At 42.6% G+C, this 19,768-nt stretch overlaps 1 protein-coding gene across 1 annotated transcript in view; it reads right to left on the reverse strand.

The window, feature by feature from the left end:
* LOC132824520 (SH3 and multiple ankyrin repeat domains protein 2-like) overlaps nt 1-19,768 on the reverse strand; it is a 1,314,713-nt gene that overhangs the window by 1,120,807 nt on the left and 174,138 nt on the right. Inside the window, exon 2 of the mRNA XM_060839149.1 lies at nt 7,860-7,958. The gene's annotated coding sequence lies outside the window, so the exon portion shown is untranslated. The remainder of the gene's footprint in view (nt 1-7,859; nt 7,959-19,768) is intronic.

Here is a 19,768-nt window from a genome sequence, read left to right on the forward strand (position 1 = left end):
CCTCTCCTATGTCCTCCTCATGATCTTGCCAAATCAGCTGATAAAATCTCGCTGACACAATAGAGCTCTTCTTAAACTAGCTGTGGGAAATGTTCCACACTGTGTCATATGTAGGAATAGATATTGGTCAATACAGCTGATGGATTGAAATCTGTAATTCTTCACTTTGAAGGGTTAGATACATGAGAAAGCACATGCAATGTAGCTTAACTAATGATTTGTAAAATGTTACACATTGTCACTTAGCTTGTGACTTACAGCTGCTCCATTAAAAACACTTTGCATTTTCCTTGTTCCTTGCCAGTTCAGCTAATACAAGAAGGAATAGTGACAACATATTATGCTCGGTTCACAATAAGTTCAAAATAAGTCTTCGTACTTTGACTGTAAGAGCAATGGGAGTATTTGCTCGAGTTACCAACAGCAATTTCAGTGTCAGTTCATTTATACCAGTCAGTGTAATTTCATCACAGGAGAAAGTGAGGTCTGCAGATGCTGGAGATCAGAGCTGAAAATGTGTTGCTGGAAAAGCGCAGCAGGTCAGGCAGCATCCAAGGAGCAGGAGAATCGATGTTTCGGGCATGAGCCCTTCTTCAGGAATGAGGAAAGTCTGTCCAGCAGGCTAAGATAAAAGGTAGGGAGGAGGGTCTTGGGGGAGGGGCATTGGAAATGTGATAGGTGGAAGGAGGTCAAGGTGAGGGTGATAGACTGGAGTGGGGATGGGGGTGGAGAGGTCAGGAAGAAGATTGCAGGTTAGGAGGGCGGTGCTGAGTTCAAGGGTTGGGACTGAGACAAGGTGGGGGGAGGGGAAATGAGGAAACTGGAGAAATCTGAGTTCATCCCTTGTGGTTAGAGGGTTTCTAGGTAGAAGATGAGGCGCTCTTCCTCCAGCCATTGTGCTGTTATGGTCTGGTGATGGAGGAGTCCAAGGACCTGCATGTCCTCGGTGGAGTGGGAGGGAGAGTTGAAGTGTTGAGCCACTGGGTGGTTGGGTTGGTTGGTCCGGGTGTCCCAGAGGTGTTCTCTGAAATGTTCCGTAAGTAGGCAGCCTGTCTCCCCAATGTAGAGGAGGCCACATCGGGTGCAGCGGATGCAATAGATGGTGTGTGGAGGTACAGGTGAATTTGTGACGGATATGGAAGGATCCCTTGGGGCCTTGGAGGGAAGTAAGGGGGGAGGTGTGGGCACAAGTTTTGCATTTCTTGCGATTGCAGGAGAAGGTGCCGGGAGTGGAGGCTGGGTTGGTGGGGGGTGTGGACCTGACGAGGGAGTCATGGAGGGAGTGGTCTTTTCGGAATGCTGATAGGGGAGGGGAGGGAAATATATCTCTGGTGGTGGGATCCAAACCTGAAAACCAAGGGATAGTAAATTCTGGCTATATTATGCAACATAAATATCAGGACCACGGCCAAGTAATACTTAATCAGCCCTATTCAGTTCCCTCCATCCCCTGGTCCCATCCGTTATACATAAATTTTCAGTCAGTGCATTGTTTCTATAAATGTGAATTGTCCTGTTAACTATGGTTCAACATTGAGGACCTTATTCCCAGGCAAACAGTGTGGTTTGCAGTCTGACTTTGGTGGTGATGATGCTTTTCCTTTGAGCATTTTTATCGGTTCACCCACTGAGTAAGCCCTTTCTTCCTTAGAGTCATCCGACATGGCTTTTGTACAACACTTTTCTACACAACAGATTTAGTCCTCTCTCATTTTCCTGAAAACACTGTCTCTGTTGCTAAGCAAAGTCCCACAGGTACCAATTGACATTCCATATCTCAGCCCTCACGATGACAGTTGAGATGTGATTTGGCTTTGTCGGCATCATAGTCAAATCCGACTCCATTACAAGGAGACACTCCCAGAAAAAAGCCTTCAGTTGCAGGATTCTCGGTGAGCTCTCCTCACTATCCTCAGAATGCATTTTTCAAAAAGTAGTTTGGTAGTACAGGACTTGAGCTTTGCTGAAAAAAGATAGTTTATTAAATGTCTTCATCTTGTCAGAACATTTACAAAAAAATGCCAATATAAAGGAGACGACATATTTTTGTTCGGCATAGACATTTGAGGCTCTACAAATATCCCCATCCTCAATGACGGGGAAGCTCGATGCAAAAGGTAATGCTGAAGCATTCACAACAATCTTCAGATGAAAGAGGTTATCAACTCTCAAGCAGCACCTTCTCATCAATAACCTGCTCAGTGACGCCCAGTTTGGGTTCCCCCAGGGTCACCCAGCTCCTGACCTCATTCCAGAGTTGGTACAAACTCGGACAAAAGAGCTGAATTCCAGAGGGGAGGGGAGAAGGACAGCCCTTGACATCGACATCTCATTTAAAGGAATGTGACATCAAGGACACCTGGCAAAACTGGAATCAATGGATATCAGAGGAAATCTTGCCATTGGTTGGAGTCACACCTGGCAGATGGGAAGATGGTTGTGGTTGTTGGAGGTCAGTCATTTCAGCTGAGAGGTGCCAAGCAACATTTGTGTCAGCCATGTGCTTGGCAACGATCATCTCCAATAGGAGACAATCTAAACACCGCACCCTCGGAATTCAACGCTCTTTCCATGTTTGTTAAATCCCCCATTATCAATAACCTGGGAGTTATCACTGACCAGGTACAGAGGAGTCTATCCAATCCATCCTCCTGAGCAATGTTAAACCCTTCCAGTGACTGAATTTCCTCATCACTCACCATGTTCTGGGTAAAACCTGCCTCCTTGTTAAAGATAGATATGAAGTATTTGTTTAAGATTTCAGCAATGTAACAATGTGGGGAGGTGGTGTGCAGTGGTTATGTCACTGGCCAATAATCTGCGACTGTCAGCTATTAGATCTAATCTAATCTAAAGTAATCTATTGTTCTGGGCAGATGGGTTTGAATCCCACCACAGAGCTGATTTAATTCAATTAAAAGTTAGCCTCATGGCAACCATAGTAGATTGCCATAAAAATCCATCTGGCTCACGAATGTCCTTTAGAGAAGGAAATCTGCTGTCCTCAGCTGGTCTGACCTACTTGTGATTCCAACAATAAGATGGATTTTGAAATGGTTGAGCAAGCCATTCAGTTCAAAGGCAATTCATGATGGATAACAAATGCTAGCCTCATCAGTGACCCCGTGTCCAATGAAAAAATAATCCTGTTTTTGCAGCCTTTTACTATTTCGAAAACTTTGATGTTCACTGATCATCTTTTTTCATGTGCCCTGCCTCACCCAGCACCATACATCCTCACCCTGATCTTACCCACACCTTTTCTCGGAGGGTACCAAAGAGGTTTTGGGATCTTTAAACCGCATTCACCTCCCAGAATTCAGCAGTTATTGCTGTAAGAAGGGAGTTTGGGGTTTCTTGGAAGATTCCTTTCATGGGTTGCCATATTGAACCTGTTGAGATGGACCCTGCATTGGTCCTGAAAATTTTACAAAGGTTTTAGGTGGCACGGTGGCTTAGTGGATAGCACTGCTGCCTCCCAGCACTAGGGATCCGAGTTCAATTCCCACCTCAAGCAACTGTCTGTGTGGAATTTGCACATTCTCCCCATGTCCGCGTGGGTTTCCTCCCACAGTCCAAAGATGTGCAGGTTAGGTGGATTGGCCATGCTAAGTTGCCCATAGCGTTAGGTGCATTAGTTAGGGGAATGGGTCTGGGTAGGTTGCTGTTTGGAGGGTCGGTGTGGACTTGTTGGGCCGAAGGGCCTGTTTCCTCACTGTAGGGAATCTAATCTAAACTCTTGAAATGGGAAACTCGTCTGATTGGAGTTGGAGTTAGGGATTCTGACCTAGATCACTAGATTTGGAGCAAAGACTCAATGAGTATAAAGTAGCAGAGTAGCAATGACATTGGACATGATAACAGGTTATTCACAGCAAACCTATCCATGTGAGATCCATTAACATTATAATTCATCGAAGTGGATCTGGGTTGGACACTGGCAGTGTATGTCATGGGGGAATTCCTCACAGGTAATCCTATAATGTCACACCCACCCAACAGGTTCTGAGGGAGGGAATGTTTACTCTGTTTTGATCGTTTTGGATGCTGCTGCCAGACCTGTTTAGTGTTTCCCACATTTTCTGTTTTGATTATCTTAATGGTGAAAGCTGGACAAATACCAAGACAATTACCATTGTCCTATGTCGGTTGTAACTGGCGAAGATCCAGCAATATTCTAGTCAGTGTTAACTCTTTATGAATCACAGGAGCTCGCTGTTCTTGGAGTTAATGCCGTGTGCTTCAGTAAGCTGACCTCTGGGGTTTCCTCAGCAGCATCTTTTATAAACTCTAAATATCATGGTCTCAGATAGCCAACTGATCAAATATAAGCTGTTCCACTAGCCCTGTGACGAATATACTCTGATCCCTCAATGTGTCAGCTGTCTTTCAGCTGGTACCAAGCTCAGAGCTAAATGTTTGTGAGATCACAGCCCAACACAGGGACTTGAGCACAATGTCCAATCTAATGCTCCATACAGCACAGAGAGAGTACCGCTCTATGGGGAGGAGCTGCCTTTTTGGTTGAGATGTTATTCCAAGACCTGACTGACCTGTCAGGATTCAGGGACATTACTACTGGTGGCCTGTCAAGAGGTGTTCTTTAATCAACATCACAAAAAAAGCAAATGTCTGATTATTATTAGATTTGTAGCATCTTGCTATGCAAGGGGGAATTATGCTTTAAAATGCTTCATTAGTTTTAAAGCACATAGAAAGGTACTATCTAAATGCAAGTTTTTATAAGTGGAATTGCTTGCAAAAGTACCAAATTATCAACTGTTTGATCGAGATTGCAATGTGTATGTACTTTTTTTTTCTACAAAATGGTGTGAATCATTTAGCAAGAGGGTCCTGGTGCAAAAATGATCTTAGTGGATTCTTTCAAGGTATAATTACCTCCTTCTCTGTGACTGTGCCTTTGAAATTATAAATGTCATTGTCATTTTAAGATGGAAACCTGATTGATCTGCCCAAGCCATATTCCCTGTATAATAAACAGAAATAGATCCAAAAAGCTGCACCAAATGGCACTTTCCACTTTGCAGCACCCAGACCTGTTTGTCACTTACATTATGCAAATTATATCAGTACGAAACATTTTTTTGTAATTGATTATCCTGTCCATGCTAGAACAATGAAGTGTCTGTACAGCTACAGTGAAATATCACATAAATTGCATTATCACTTAATTAGTTAGGAATTTTAAATCATTATTAATTAACATGTTGACTAAGGGAGAGTAATAGCTTTAGTTCCATCATAATGTGATTTAACCATGCCTGTCTAATCTAAATGTAGCTCAACTCCATATACATGGAACAATAGGCTCATCGTGTTCCCAATCATGATCTGTTCTGCATTCTTCACCTTCCTACAGCTGTCCTCAGTCAAACTCTCTCAACTGCACTGATCCAACAGCATTGAGCTCTTCCCATTTTTCATTCCTGACTGCTTTTCTCAGAGAGTTCACTGACACCACTCCTCATTCTAGGCTGCTTTGGTGGATGAACTGGCAGCCTGGACAAACACCATTGGTCACCTCTTTTGGACAAATTCACTGGCATGTGGCTAACTCTCCATTCTTCCTGCACTATCCACAAGCAATCCTCTAGTAAGCAATGATGCTCTTCCCCTCAAACAGGTATATCTTTCACTCTGTCTTTATTCTGTCTAATGGCTAGCCAGCAATTGCCATATCCCATGAGTGAATTAAAGAACAGCACTACCTCTAAAAATCTTCTTCAATAAACTTACCCTTGAACTCACTGACCTGATAAACCAATCAATGGCATTTCTAAACTCCCTTTTCTCTGCGGGCGGCACGGTGGCACAGTGGTTAGCACTGCTGCCTCACAGCGCCTGTAGACCCGGGTTCAATTCCCGACTCAGGCGACTGACTGTGTGGAGTTTGCACGTTCTCCCCGTGTCTGCGTGGGTTTCCTCCGGGTGCTCCGGTTTCCTCCCACAGTCCAAAGATGTGCGGGTCAGGTGAATTGGCCAAGCTAAATTGCCCGTAGTGTTAGGTAAGGGGTAAATGTAGGGGTAAGGGTGGGTTGCGCTTCGGCGGGTCGGTGTGGACTTGTTGGGCCGAAGGGCCTGTTTCCACACTGTAAGTCTAATCTAATCTAATCTAATCCTTGGCCAGTTCATCTCATTCGAAATCTGCATCCACCTTTCCTTGAACTCTGAACAGATTTCCATTCCACCAAAATCCCTGTTGATATTCTCTGTAACTGAGGATACAGGGTTCTATCCCTCTTCATCTTTTTTTTACCTTCATGTAGTAGATGATCGATCACATCATTCTTGTTCAATATCTATCCTTCACAGTGAGATTACTCTCACTTCGCTCATCACTTGTCGACCCAATGATAACCACAATGTCCCTGACAATATCTTTGTTTTCTACAGATTGGAATGGCGAGTACTCTCCAGAGATCTACCCTTTACTCTCCAACAATTCAGCTCCTCCAGACATCTGCTGCCCATATCCTATCCCAGGTCTGGCACACGTTGCTAAGCAAATCATTCCCCTAGCTTCCAATGCGTCAATACAACCATTCTCATTTTCCCCTTAAAATTTCAGTGAGGTTTATCTCCTAACCTCCTACCTGCCCCATTCTCCATAACATTACCCTCCTTCAACTTCTTTCCCTTCCCAACTCAATGTTCTACTGACTCGAACATCTGTGCATTGCTGGGCACACTACAGCTGCATTAACTCAAATTGTTTTTGCATTTCATCTTGCACTAAATGACAATGTGACAATTTAACAAAATATCAAATTACTTTCCTCAAGCTGTTTACAAACTCGAAGTTCTAGTTTGAGCAGTTCGGTGACAGTTGGTGCAAAAGAGCATCTCGGTCTTTCAATTAATCTCTTTATTTTACTGACAATAATTCCAAAATTACAGAGAACAAAGCTCATCTTCCCTCACCCATGTGTTCTGAGCAAGTTGCGATTGACACTTGGTGTTGCGAGCAGCAATGTCAGTCAGAGAAAACAGAACTGTACCTCTTTGTACTAAGCCAGTTTTGTATCAAATGCCTAATGTTAAAGATATTTAATTAAATTCATATTTCAGATTCTAGTGAGATTACTAGAACAATCACATTTTCTATGGAGCGAACTCGTGTATTTGAAGAAAAATGAAGTTGATGCAGTAATTATATATATTATATATACATCTCGCGATTCATGCAGGAACTTTAAACCATTCCACATTTACCTCTCGACAACCAAATATAAAGGTGCATCTGCTAGCAACCATCCATGATGTTGCTCACAGAGAATACAATTGAGCACAACATTTGAAATGTGACCTGCAGCTGAGGGGTCTAGTTAAAATCTCAAACTGATACTCCATTGACATCAATGGAACATCTAACAACCACTGACCTGCACCTACACTGCTCCCCTCTGGAGACCAGCCTGGTTTTGTGGGCAATAACAAAATCTAGCATCATAATTTTAAAACTAACATGAGTTAGCTGAATTCAAATTGTCAATTAATTAAATGTTTCTAATTATTCAAATGCTCTAACAGTTAATGCTTGATGCTAAATTTCTATTTTTCTACGGCATTTATATTACTTGCTTCAAATTCTTAGATAATTAATTTTTTAAAATTCCAAAACAGATTCAGTTCTTTATACATATTTTCAAAATGCATCAATTTTAATTAAATCTTTTCAGATTGTTGAGATGAGTAAGAACAAGAATGGAATATACAGCAGCAAAACAAAAACTACTGATTTCATAAAGTAAACTCAAAATAACTGGTCAATCAATAATGAGATTAGATAGAAATTCCACACCGAGAGAGAGTGCAAACTCATAAATAAAACAACTTACTGGAAATTGGTGTGGACTTTAAATGGCCGTGTTCAATTTGTTAATCCAAGGATCTAGTTTCGATTTAGTAGCCTAAAGATGTGCATTCACAAATAGAATCTAGAAAAAAAAAAGTTAAATATCACAAGACTAGGCTATGAGAGTAAAACGACTATTTAATCTTTTCTGTGTGTAGTCATATTTGGAAAATTGCATTGTTTTTATTCATTTAAAAATGACATTGGTTCACCAGGAGGGTTAGTAAAGACGCCAGACTCAAACACAGTTAGTAAAGTTTGATGAAGTGCTATTTTAAGTGGCACCAGAAGTCAGGTCACACGATGTGGGGTCAGGAATCAGCAGTAATGAGGGCAGGGAGAGCTGCACAAGGACCAGGTCCTTGAAGGTGACTTTGGAAGTTTTCTGCTCCTCACACCTCCACATTCAAACACTCTCTCAACCAGACCCAAGTCTGACAGGAAAGGTGGTGAACGAGTTCTGCAGTCATGACTGCTGCCTTTCCACAGCTCTCCCTGAGACATAGGAACAGGAGTCATCCACTCAGCTGATAGGTTCCACTCCACCCCTCAATGAGATCATGGCTGATCTGATAATCCAGAACTCTATTTTCCTGCCTTTTGATTCTCTTGATTCTTGATTCTCATATTGGTTAAAAGTCTGTCTCTGTCAGCCTTTAATATACTTAATGACCTCGCCCTGACCATCTGCTGTGGTCAAGAATCCCACAGACTCACTCCCCTCTGAGAGAAGAAATTTATCTCATCCCTGTCTTAAAGGTGCTACCCTTTATTCTGAGATTATGTCATCTTGTCCTAGATTCTCCTACAAGGGGAAACCTCTATATATTAGATTAGACTTACAGTGTGGAAACAGGCCCTTCGGCCCAACAAGTCCACACTGACCCGCCGAAGCGCAACCCACCCATACCCCTACATTTACCCCTTACCTAACACTATGGGCAATTTAGCATGGCCAATTCACCTGACCCGCACATCTTTGTGACTGTGGGAGGAAACCGGAGCACCCGGAGGAAACCCACGCAGACACGGGGAGAACGTGCAAACTCCACACAGTCAGTCGCCTGAGTCGGGAATTGAACCCGGGTCTACAGGCGCTGTGAGGCAGCAGTGCTAACCACTGTGCCACCGTGCCGCCCCCCGTCAAGTCCCTTGAGAATCTTGTGCATTTCAATAAGTTTGCTCATCATTCTGCAATCGGTGCAGACTCAACCTTTTCTATTAAAACAGTCCTTCCATATTTGGTATTAGCTGAGTGAGCCTTCCCTGGACTGCCTCCAATGCCTGTCTGTCTTTCCTTAGATAAAAGGGCGCATAACTGTTCACAGTGTTCCAGCTGGAGTGTGACTAGTGCCTTGCACAGTTTTAGCAGGACCTCTCTATTTTGATATCCCGTTCCCTTTGAAATAAAGGCCAACATTCTATTTGCCTACTTGCTAAAGTAGGAAAACAAGATTTATGTGATTTATCCTTTAAATCCCTCTATGCTATAGCTTTCTGAAGTTTTTTTCTATGTAAATAATATTCAGTCATATTGTTCTCCCTTCCCAAATGAACAACTTCACATTTCCCTATATTATATTCCATCTGCTAAATTCTTGACCACTTGTTTAACTTGTCTGTATTTTCTGTAGGAGAAAGTGAGGACTGCAGATGCTGGAGATCAGAGCTGAAAATGTGTTGCTGGAAAAGCGCAGCAGGTCTTATGCCCAAAACATCGATTCTCCTGCTCCTTAGATGCTGCCTGACCTGCTGTGCTTTTCCAGCAACACATTTTGTCAGCTCTATCTTTTCTGTAGACTTCTTGTGTCATCCTCACCACTTGCCTTCCCACCTAATATGGTGTCATCCACAAACTTGGCTTTGGAAAATTAATTTCCCACCTCCAAGTCATTAATAATGTAAATTATTGTGGCCCAAGCATTGATCCCTGTGGCACACCACTACTTACAAGTTACTATCTTAAAAATGCACCTGCTATCCTAATTCTCTGCTTTCTATCATTGAGCTAATCCTCCATCCATACTCAGGTATTTTTTCAAACACCATAGGCTCTTGTCTTGGTACCTTATTAAACACCTCCTGAAAATCTAAATGCATTAGTTCCATTGCTTCCCCTTTATCTATCTTGTTTGTTACTTTATTAAGGAATAAAGGTGTCAGGCCTGATTTCCCTGTAATGAAGCCGCCTTGACTCTGTTTGATCATATTGTTTATTTCTACATGCTTTGCTACCACATTCTTTATAATATACTCTCAAATTTTCCCATACCAAATGCTAGACTCACTGGCCTTTCATCACCTGGATTTTGTCTCCTTCCCTTTTTTAATAAAGATGTCACATCGGCAGTTTTCCAGTCATACAGTCATAGAGTCATAGGGATGTACAGAATGGAAACAGACCCTTCGATCCAACCCATCCATGCCAACCAGATATCCCAACCCAGTCTAGTCCCATCTGCCAGCACCCGGCCCATATCCCTCCAATCCCTTCCTACTCTATACCCATCCAAATGCCTCTTAAATGTTGCAATTGTACCAGCCTCCACCACTTCCTCTGGCAGCTCATTCCATACACGCACCACCCTCTGTGTGAAAAAGTTGCCCCTTGAGTCTCTTTTATATCTGTCCCCTCTCACCCTAAACCTATGCCCTCTAGTTCTGGAGTCCCCGACCCCAGGGAAAAGACTTTGTCTATTCATCCTATCCATGCCCCTTATAATTTTATAAACCTCTATAAGGTCACCCCTCAGCCTCTGACAGTCCGGGGAAACAGCCCCAGCCTGTTCAGCCTGTTGCTATAGCTCAAATCCTCCAACCCTGGCAACATCCTTGTAAATCTTTTCTGAACCCTTTCAAGTTTCACAACATCTTTCCGATAGGAAGGAGACCAGAATTGCATGCAATATTCCAAAAGTGGCCTAACCAATGTCCTGTACAGCCGCAACATGACCTCCCAACTCCTGTACTCAATACTCTGACCAATAAAGGAAAGCATACCAAATGCCTGCTTCACTATCCTATCTACCTGTGACTCTACTTTCAAGGAGCTATGAACCTGCACTCCAAGGTCTCTTTGTTCAGCAACACTCCCTAGGACCTTACCATTAAGTGTATAAGTCCTGCTAAGATTTGCTTTTCCAAAATGCAACAACTTACGTTTATCTAAATTAAACTCTGTCTGCCACTTCTCAGCCCATTGGCCCATCTGATCAAGATCCTGTTGTAATCTGAGGTAACCTTCTTCGCTGTTTACTACACTTCCAATTTTGATGTCATCTGTAAGCTTTCTAACTGTACCACCAATGTTCACAGCAAATCCTTTGGGACATTTCCAGAGTCTTAGAATCCTGGAAGATTACTGCCAGAGCATCCAATATCTTGGCAGTTAGTTCCTCTAATAGACTTACAATCAGGTCCAGCCACTTTATTGGCCTTTAGCCCAGGATGTGGGTCAGCCAAACCCAATTACAGTAGTCAGTGTACACTGAGATGCAACTACTTCCAGACACACCATCACAATTGTCTTGAACTCGAGTCAAAACATCAGAGTTTCTGATTGTCTCAAGATTCAGACTTAAGGGTGGGGTGGTGGAAGGGGGATGTTGGAAAAGAGGGGATGAGATGATGATAATGGTGTTAACAGTGACAATGATAATTATAATGTTAATAACAACTTTATTGATTCTAAAGACTGTGTGAGGAAATAGAATCAAAGTGTTGGAATAATGTAGAGTCAGTGGTGGTAGGCTAATAAGGTTCATTAAAATCACGATAATGTAACTGAACACATGACTGTGACTTCAGTCATAGAGGAGATTCCAATTTAGAATGAGTACATGAAGAGGGAGGTCTCAGACCCTACACCAAAGAAACTGCTTGGAACAAATGGAAATAAAGGAATGCTATTATACATAAGAAGTTGAAGCACCTTTCTTTGAGCTAAGGAGCAAGCAGCCTCCTTACTAAGACAAGGTATGTCAGGATAGCCACAGCTCAGAGATCCTCCACACCATTATCTCAATGTGCAACTCATAGTATTGGCTTAAAGCAAAAGATAAAGTAACCTTTATAATGAGGTTCATCTAAGGTGTCACTCCAATACAGTACTGAGAAGTGCTGCACCGTTGGTTGTACACTTTTGAATGAAGCATTAAACTGAGGCCCTAACCATCCCTCAATGGGGAACCCCAAATTTACTTCCAGGAGAACTTTGAACAACAGTTACGTTCTGCCCAGTATCTGAGCCAATAGTTACCCATCCTTCAATTCAAAAAGAGGTTAGTAACAAAGAAGCAGTGCTCCAAAAGCTTGTGTTTTTAAATAAACCTGTTGGACTATAACCTGGTGTCATGTGATTTCTGACCTTGTCCATCTCAGTCCAACATCAGCAGATCCATATCATCAAAAAAATAAAGCATTGCCAGGCCATTATCTCTTTGCTCTTCATGGGTTCTTGCTGTATGCAGGTCAGCTATTGTACTTCCAACTGCAGTGACTTCAGGATGAATTTTAACTTTAAGAATGTACCATGAGGGGTGGGTGGGAGAGGTTTGAAACCCAGTAGAACTGTGTAGGAGGGTTGGCGATCCCAGGACAGGGGAAATCCTGAGATCAAAGACTTGTTGGGGAGAGGAGGGTGGGGATCCTCAAGATCAGAGTCTCAGGGTGTTTTGGAAGCCTCGTCAAAAACGTATGCACTGATCAGAATGGGGGAGAGGTCACTGATCGTCAGCACTGCACATGCAGCTGGATCCACCAAATTAACAATATAAAACCGTTCCCCCTGGGTCTGACTGTCCTGGTCTGGCTTTCCCAGGATTTGGAAAACTGACTGTATTCAGTCAAATATCCAATGGGGAGTATCGCAGAGGGTCAATACCTCATGATAATATTGAAAGAGCCAATCTGTCTCCTTGGGTAGATTGGTCACTCTTCCATTGACCAATCCCTGTTTAAATCAGAAACATACACTTTGGGGTCAGATTTACAGAAATCTATCTGTCTTACAGGTTTAAACATCTGCACTACCTGTCAAATGTACAGGAGGGGCTGCAAAATATTTTGGTATTTTCTGAGCATAGGTGCTTTATACATGAAAATCTTTATTTTCTTCCGACACATTCAGCATTTAACATTGTAAAACCAGCAGCTGTGAATTACTCATCAACCCTTTCTCACTCAATGACCTGTCAGACTGTGTGTCCCATTCTGTCCCCTCCGGTGGTAACACAATGCCAAACCAGAAACTTAAAGTTAGGACTAACCTTCAAACAGGCTTTTCTTAAAGACAGAACAGTCCATAAACATTTCCTCCTCAATGTCACATCCAATAGAGGATCTTGCTAACACTGATGTAGATTGACAGTTCACAATCAGGCCATTCAGTCCAAGTGCTCTGTTCCAGTTTTTCTGGTGCACCAAGTCTCCTCATTCCCTCCTCTTCAAACCTGATCTCCAGGACCAGTAGCTTCCCCATTGGATATGTTCCAGCTCCCAACCTTTTCATTTGCACAGTCAGCATGGAACAAAGTAAGCCCTTTCTCATAAATATGTTTGTGAGCAAGTTTATTGCCAGTATCACAGAATAAAACTGCTGAATAATAAAGGAAATGTTGCAGAAGCTGTTTTTGAGTGGAATAAGTTATGACTCTGACACGAGGTATCGTGCCTGGCAGGCTGTGCTACTTATTAAGGTGAATAATAGCTGTGCAGGTCCTATCCTCCACGTTGAACTATCAAGTAATTAGTTCCAAGAATTGTCTTGTCTGTTTCTGCTTTCCTCCCAAATACAGTTCATGGCAGTTAAGTGGGGCAAGATTAATAGGACTAGTCACTTAATCGGGGAATGCTTTCCCCATTGATTGCTGAGGTACTTAAATCAATCCTGCTGGGTTTGTTTAATGGGGACAATTTGATAAATGAGAATTTCATTTCTGTTCATGCTTGGAAATTAATAGGTTATAACTGTTCATTTGAAGCTGGAACAATCCATTGAGTTTGACTTTATTCGGATCAATTAACATTTTGTTTTGTGTATGACTCAAGTGTCTTTATAAGAGATCAGTGCAGTTCTAAAGTGCCTACCCAAAATTTACCAACTTGTTTTATGTGTGACAACCTGCATTTAGGTAGCATCTTCACCATGAGGAACCCATCTAGTGTTGCTACACAATTCGACCAGGAGTAGGCTTTATGGCAAGAATTTCAGTAGGTAACAAGAGCTACCATTAGAGAGTAGAAAGGTCATCAACAGTATCATAGAGTCATAGATCTACAGAAAAGGCCCTTTAGCCCGTTAAGTCTGCACAGATCAAAAACAACCACTGAGCTATTCTAATCCACTTCCCAGCGCTTAGTCTATAAGTATACATGCCTTGGCATCACAAGTGTTCACTAAATACTTCTTTAAAGTTATGAAGGTTTCTACCTCTGCCAAATAAAAACTGAAAGAACTCGGACACTGGAAATCAGAAACAAAAACAGAAATTGCTGGAAAAGCTCAACAGGTTGGGCAGCATCTATGGAAAGAAATCAGAGTTAATGTTTCAAGTCCATTGACCCTTCCTTAGAACTGAAGAGAGCTCAGTGGGCCGAAACATTCACCCTGCTTTCTCTGCACAGATGCTGCCTGACCTGTTCAGCTTTTCCAACAATCTCTATTGGTTTCCACCTCTACCATCTTTACAGGGAGGGAGTTCCAGATTCTCACCACCTTCTCGGTTGAAAACATTTTTCCTCACACCTCATCTAAAACTCCTGCCCCTTCCATTGAAGGGAAACACTTCTTCCTGTCTAAGAGGAAGTGAGGACTGCAGATGTTGGAGATTAGAGTTGAGAGTGTGGTGCTGAAATGCACAGTAGGTCAGGCCACATCTGAGGAGCAGGAGAATTGACATTTTGGGCATAAGCTCCTCATTCCTGATGGAACGTCGACTCTCCTGCTCCTTGGATGCTGCCTGACTGGCTGTGCTTTTCCAGCCCCACACTCTTGCCTTTCTTCCTGTCTTCCCTACCTGTGCTCCTCATCATTTTATACATCATGCTCCCTTTCAATCTCCTTTGCTCTATAGAAAACAACCTTAGCATGGAGGAGATTGAAACTCTCCAGCTCGGCACCATCCTGGTCAATATCCTCTGCACCTTCTCCAATGCTATCCCATCTCTCCTCCGTGGTGGATTCCAGAACTGCACACAATACTTTCACTGTGGACCAACCAATATTTCATACAGTTCCAGCATCACCTCTCTGTTCTTAAACTCTATGCCGCAACTAATAAAGGCAAGTATTCCGAATTCCTTCTTAACCAGTTGATGCACCTGTCATGATACTTAATGAGATCATAATACACACATCCCTCTTTACAGGGAGGGAGTTCCAGATTCTCACCACCTTCTCGGTTGTCCCCAGGGATTCCCTTGCATTGCTTGTCCTGTTCAAGTGCATCACCTCACACTTATTCACCTTGAATTCCATTTGCCACTGATGAGCCCATCTGACCAGCTTGTCTAAGGTTATCTTCTTCACTATATACTAGACTACCCCAACAATTTTTGGATCATCAGCAAACTTCCTGATTAATCCTCATATTTTCAAAAACCGAAGTTTCTGGAAAAGCTGAGCATGTCTGGCAGCATCCGAGTTAACATTCTGGGTCCAGCAACCCTTCCTCAGATGCCACAAGAACTGCTGAGTTTTCCCAACAACTTGTTTTGGCTCCTAATTTACAGCATCTGCAGTTCTGTCTTTTTTTTTCTCATATATTCACGTCTGAATCATTTATATAAACTACAAATAGCAAAGGCCCCAACACTCACCCTTGCGTGCCCCCACTGGATTCCAATTGCAAACAAATCCCTCAACCATCATGTTCTGCTTCCTGCCACATAACCAATTCTAGATCCACCTGGTCACCTCTTTGAAAGATTCAATCAAGTTGATCAGACATGATCTCTCCTTATTAAAACCATGCTGACTGTTCTTGATTAATCCTGCCTTTCCAAGTGTAGATTAATTCTGTCCCACAGAATTGCTTTCAATAGTTTCCCCACCACTGAGGTTAGACCAATTGGCCTGTAATTTCCAAGTTTATCCATTGCTCCTTCTTGAATTAAAGTACATTGGCTGTCTTCCAGGCTCTGGGACCTGCCGTATGCCCCGAGTGAATGTATGTGCAAATGTTCCTGCTATTTCCTCTCTTGCTTCATTCAATAACTCGGGATATATTTCTTCTGGTCCTGGTGATTAACCTATGGAGTGCCAGACCACTCAGAAGCTCCTCTTTGTCTACACTAATTTCTCTAATTGCATCAAAGACCTTCTGCCTGGTTTTCACACCCATATTGTCCCTCTCACTGGTGAATATCAACATAAAGTATTCATTTAGAATGCTCCCTATATTCTCTGTCTCCACCAACAACTTGTTGCCATAGTCCTTAATGGGCCCTACTCTTTCCCTCATTACCTTTATACCCTCAACGTAGCTCTAAAACCAGTTTGGATTTTCCTTTATTTTACCTGCAGTATCCTTCCATAGCCCCTTTCAGCTCTCCCAATCTTATTTTTAGTTACTTTTTGCAAATTCTACACTCCTCCAGGGGTTTCTGCTGTTCTGAGCCCTCAGTATCTGCCAGAAGTCTCCCTTTGTCTCTAAAGAGAATCTAAATGAGAAAAATCAGCGCATTTACTTAAACAAAGAGAAAGAAATTTGAGCATTGAGGTGTAGAGAAATGCCCAAATCACTAGAATGTCTAATAAATCATCAAATGGTTTTGGATGAGGGTTAGACTATAAAATAAAGAGGTGGTAACACGCTCTCCCCACAGGGGTGAAGAATTAAGAAATAAAATTTATCCAATTGCCCAAAGAAAGAATCAAAGATAACATTTCAGATTTTATCACTTTTACCAGAACAATCAAACTAAAACAACAAATTAAAAATAAATCGAAATTAAATTGTAGAGTTCCAGTCATTTCATTTTGAGGGTTTAGTCACCAAGTTCCAGAATATTGCAGTTTTTCTGAAGTTAGGTTCGCTCAGTTTAATTTCTGCATAAACCCCTCTCAGCTTCACTCACAGACACAGCCTTTTTGTTATTTTTTTCCCCATGTACACGATGACTTTCCTCTCTTCTTTACAGCCTGCCTGGTCCAAAACTGCAGAGCCCGCAATATTCCTCATGGACACCTTTTGACTATTTTCTGTTTCCCTAGAAACCTGAAGTCACATGCTGGTTCTCTGAAAATGAAAATCAATGTCCATTCCCAGAAGCGGAAGTCTAGGTGTCCTTTTCAGTTAGGAACTGTTAAAAAATAAAAGTTTTGAAGCCTGATTAAATGCATCAAGTAAACATTCACAAGCCACCTGTGCAGGCTCCCCACATGTCCCTGTTGGTTGAGGAAACTATTGAATTAATCACATTTTGGCCAAACCCTATCTGACCACTGAGAAAGATAAAATAGTCTTACAGGAGTTTCAGACAGGTTCTCGGGAATGATACCAAGGTTTAAAAAGTTAAATTAGAAATAAATATAAAAATTGGCTTCTATTTTAGAGGGAGAGTTGTAATCGCCTCCACCTCTGTGACATTCTCTTCTGATTAGCAACACCTCAATGCTCAAATTTCTTTCTCTTTGTTTAAAAATTCCTCGTCTCATCCCTACAGACTCCTGCAGTCCAACAGCTGCACGCTTCCAAATTTAGCCTCGACTGCATCTCCAATTCTATTTGCTTCACCTTTGCAAAGCCTTGTGGGACATTGGGACCAGTTCTGGGAAAAGTGGGATGATTACAAATTGGACAGCCTACACCTGAACAGACCGGAACTAATGTCCTTGGGGGAGTTTTTGCTACTGCTGTTGGGGAGGTTTTAAACTAATGTGGCAGGGGACTGGGAACCAGAAGAGAAAACAAGTCAGCAGTGAGGTGGAGACTGGAGACTGTAAGTATCATGAAGTTAGCATCACCAAGGGGAAGAGTAGACAGAAAGCAGATGAATGCAAAAGAACTGGCAGCCGGAAGTACATATTCATTAATGCAAGAAGTCTAGTGGGTAGCGCTTGGATTGGTCCCTGGGAGTATGACGTTATTGCAATCACAGAGACTTGGTTGAAGGAAGGGCATGATCGGCAACTAAATGTTCCAGGGTATAGATGTTTCGGACAGGACAGGGAGGGAAGTAAAATAAGGGGTGGGGGAAGGGTTGCATTGCTGGTCAGGGACGATATCACAGCTGTGCTAAAGGAGGACACCATGGAGGGCTTGAGCAGTGAGGCATTATAGGTGGAGCTGAGAAATAATAAGGGTGCAGTTACATTGGGGCTGTATCACAGGCCTCCCAACAGTGAGCGTGAGGTAGAAGAACAAATAGGTAAACAGATTAGGGAAAGATGTAGAGGCAACAGAGTGGTGGTGATGGGAGATTTTAATTTTCCCAACATTGACTGGGATAGACTTAGTGTCAGAGTCTGGATGGAGCAGAATTTGTAAGAAGCATCCAGGAGAGTTTTCTAGAGCAGTATGTCAATAGTCTGACAAGGGACCTGGTGTTGAGGAACGAGCCAGGCCAGGTGGTAGAAGTTGCAGTGGGGGATTTCTTTGGGAACAGTGACCACAATTCTGTAAGTTTTAGAATACTCATAGATAAAGATGAGAGTGATCCTCAGGGAAGAGTACTAAACTGGGCCAAGGCCAATTGTATCAAAATTTGCCAGGAGCTGGGAAATGTGGATTGGGAGCAGCTCTTTGAAGGGAATAGATAATAGACAATAGGTGCAGCAGTAGGCCATTCTGCCCTTCGAGCCTGCACCACCATTCAATATGATCATGACTGATCATCCTCAATCAGTATCCTGTTCCTGCCTTATCCCCATAACCCTTCAATCCACTATCCTTAAGAGCTCTATCCAACTCTTTCTTGAAAGTATCCAGAGACTGGGCCTCGACTGCCCTCTGGGGCAGAGCATTCCATACACCCACCACTCTCTGGGTGAAGAAGTTTCTCCTCAACTCTGTTCTAAGTGGCCTACCCCTTATTTTTAAACTGTGTCCTCTGGTTCAGCACTCACCCATCAGCGGAAACTTCCTACCTCCAGAGTGTCCGATCCTTTAATAATCTTATATGTCTCAATCAGAGCCCCTCTCAGCCTTCTAAACTCAAGCGTATACAAGCCCAGTCGCTCCAATCTTTCAGCGTAAGATAGTCCCGCCATTCTGGAAACTGACATCTGATCTGTGGGAGGCTTTCAAAGATCTTTTGAAGATAGTGCATGTCCCTTTGAAAACAAGGGATAGGAAAGGCAAGAACCATGGATGACAGGAGAAATTTGGTTTGCTCTTTCTTTTTTCTTGTTTTTGTTTCTCTTTTGTTTTAAACCTTGAACGTGGCGGGTGAAGGAGGAGCTCTCTAGCAGCAGCGGCAGCAAATCCAGGATGAGCCAGACATGGCCACCGCAGCCCAGGGTCTCACGGTGAGCAGGCCATGTTCAGGCGGAACCTGTCTACTCAAGCCCTAATGCATTTTTTTCCTATCTTTCTTTTTTATCTTTTTTTTTCCTTTATCTACTCTTCATGTTCCTGACATTGTGGGGAGGTTTCCCCTCATTTTGTCTGAAATTCAGATATCTACCACTGACAGGTTAGAATTTCCATCAGATCGACCAAGCCAGAAATTCCACTCTAGTAATTTGTCATTGATTTTACAACGGAGTAATGATTTGCCGGGTAAACTCAACAGAAATCAGTTCAGAACAAATCAGCTGGTCAAACTGAACTATTGAAATATTCACTTGACATTGTCTTGAATATCAATTCTGTTCTTTTGACAGCTTTGTGTCAACAGGTTGAGTTAAATAGCATAGACCAGGCCAATGGGCTGAGGAGTGGCCAGTGA

Source organism: Hemiscyllium ocellatum, chromosome 18, assembly GCF_020745735.1.
Source record: "Hemiscyllium ocellatum isolate sHemOce1 chromosome 18, sHemOce1.pat.X.cur, whole genome shotgun sequence".
Taxonomy (NCBI): domain Eukaryota; kingdom Metazoa; phylum Chordata; class Chondrichthyes; order Orectolobiformes; family Hemiscylliidae; genus Hemiscyllium; species Hemiscyllium ocellatum.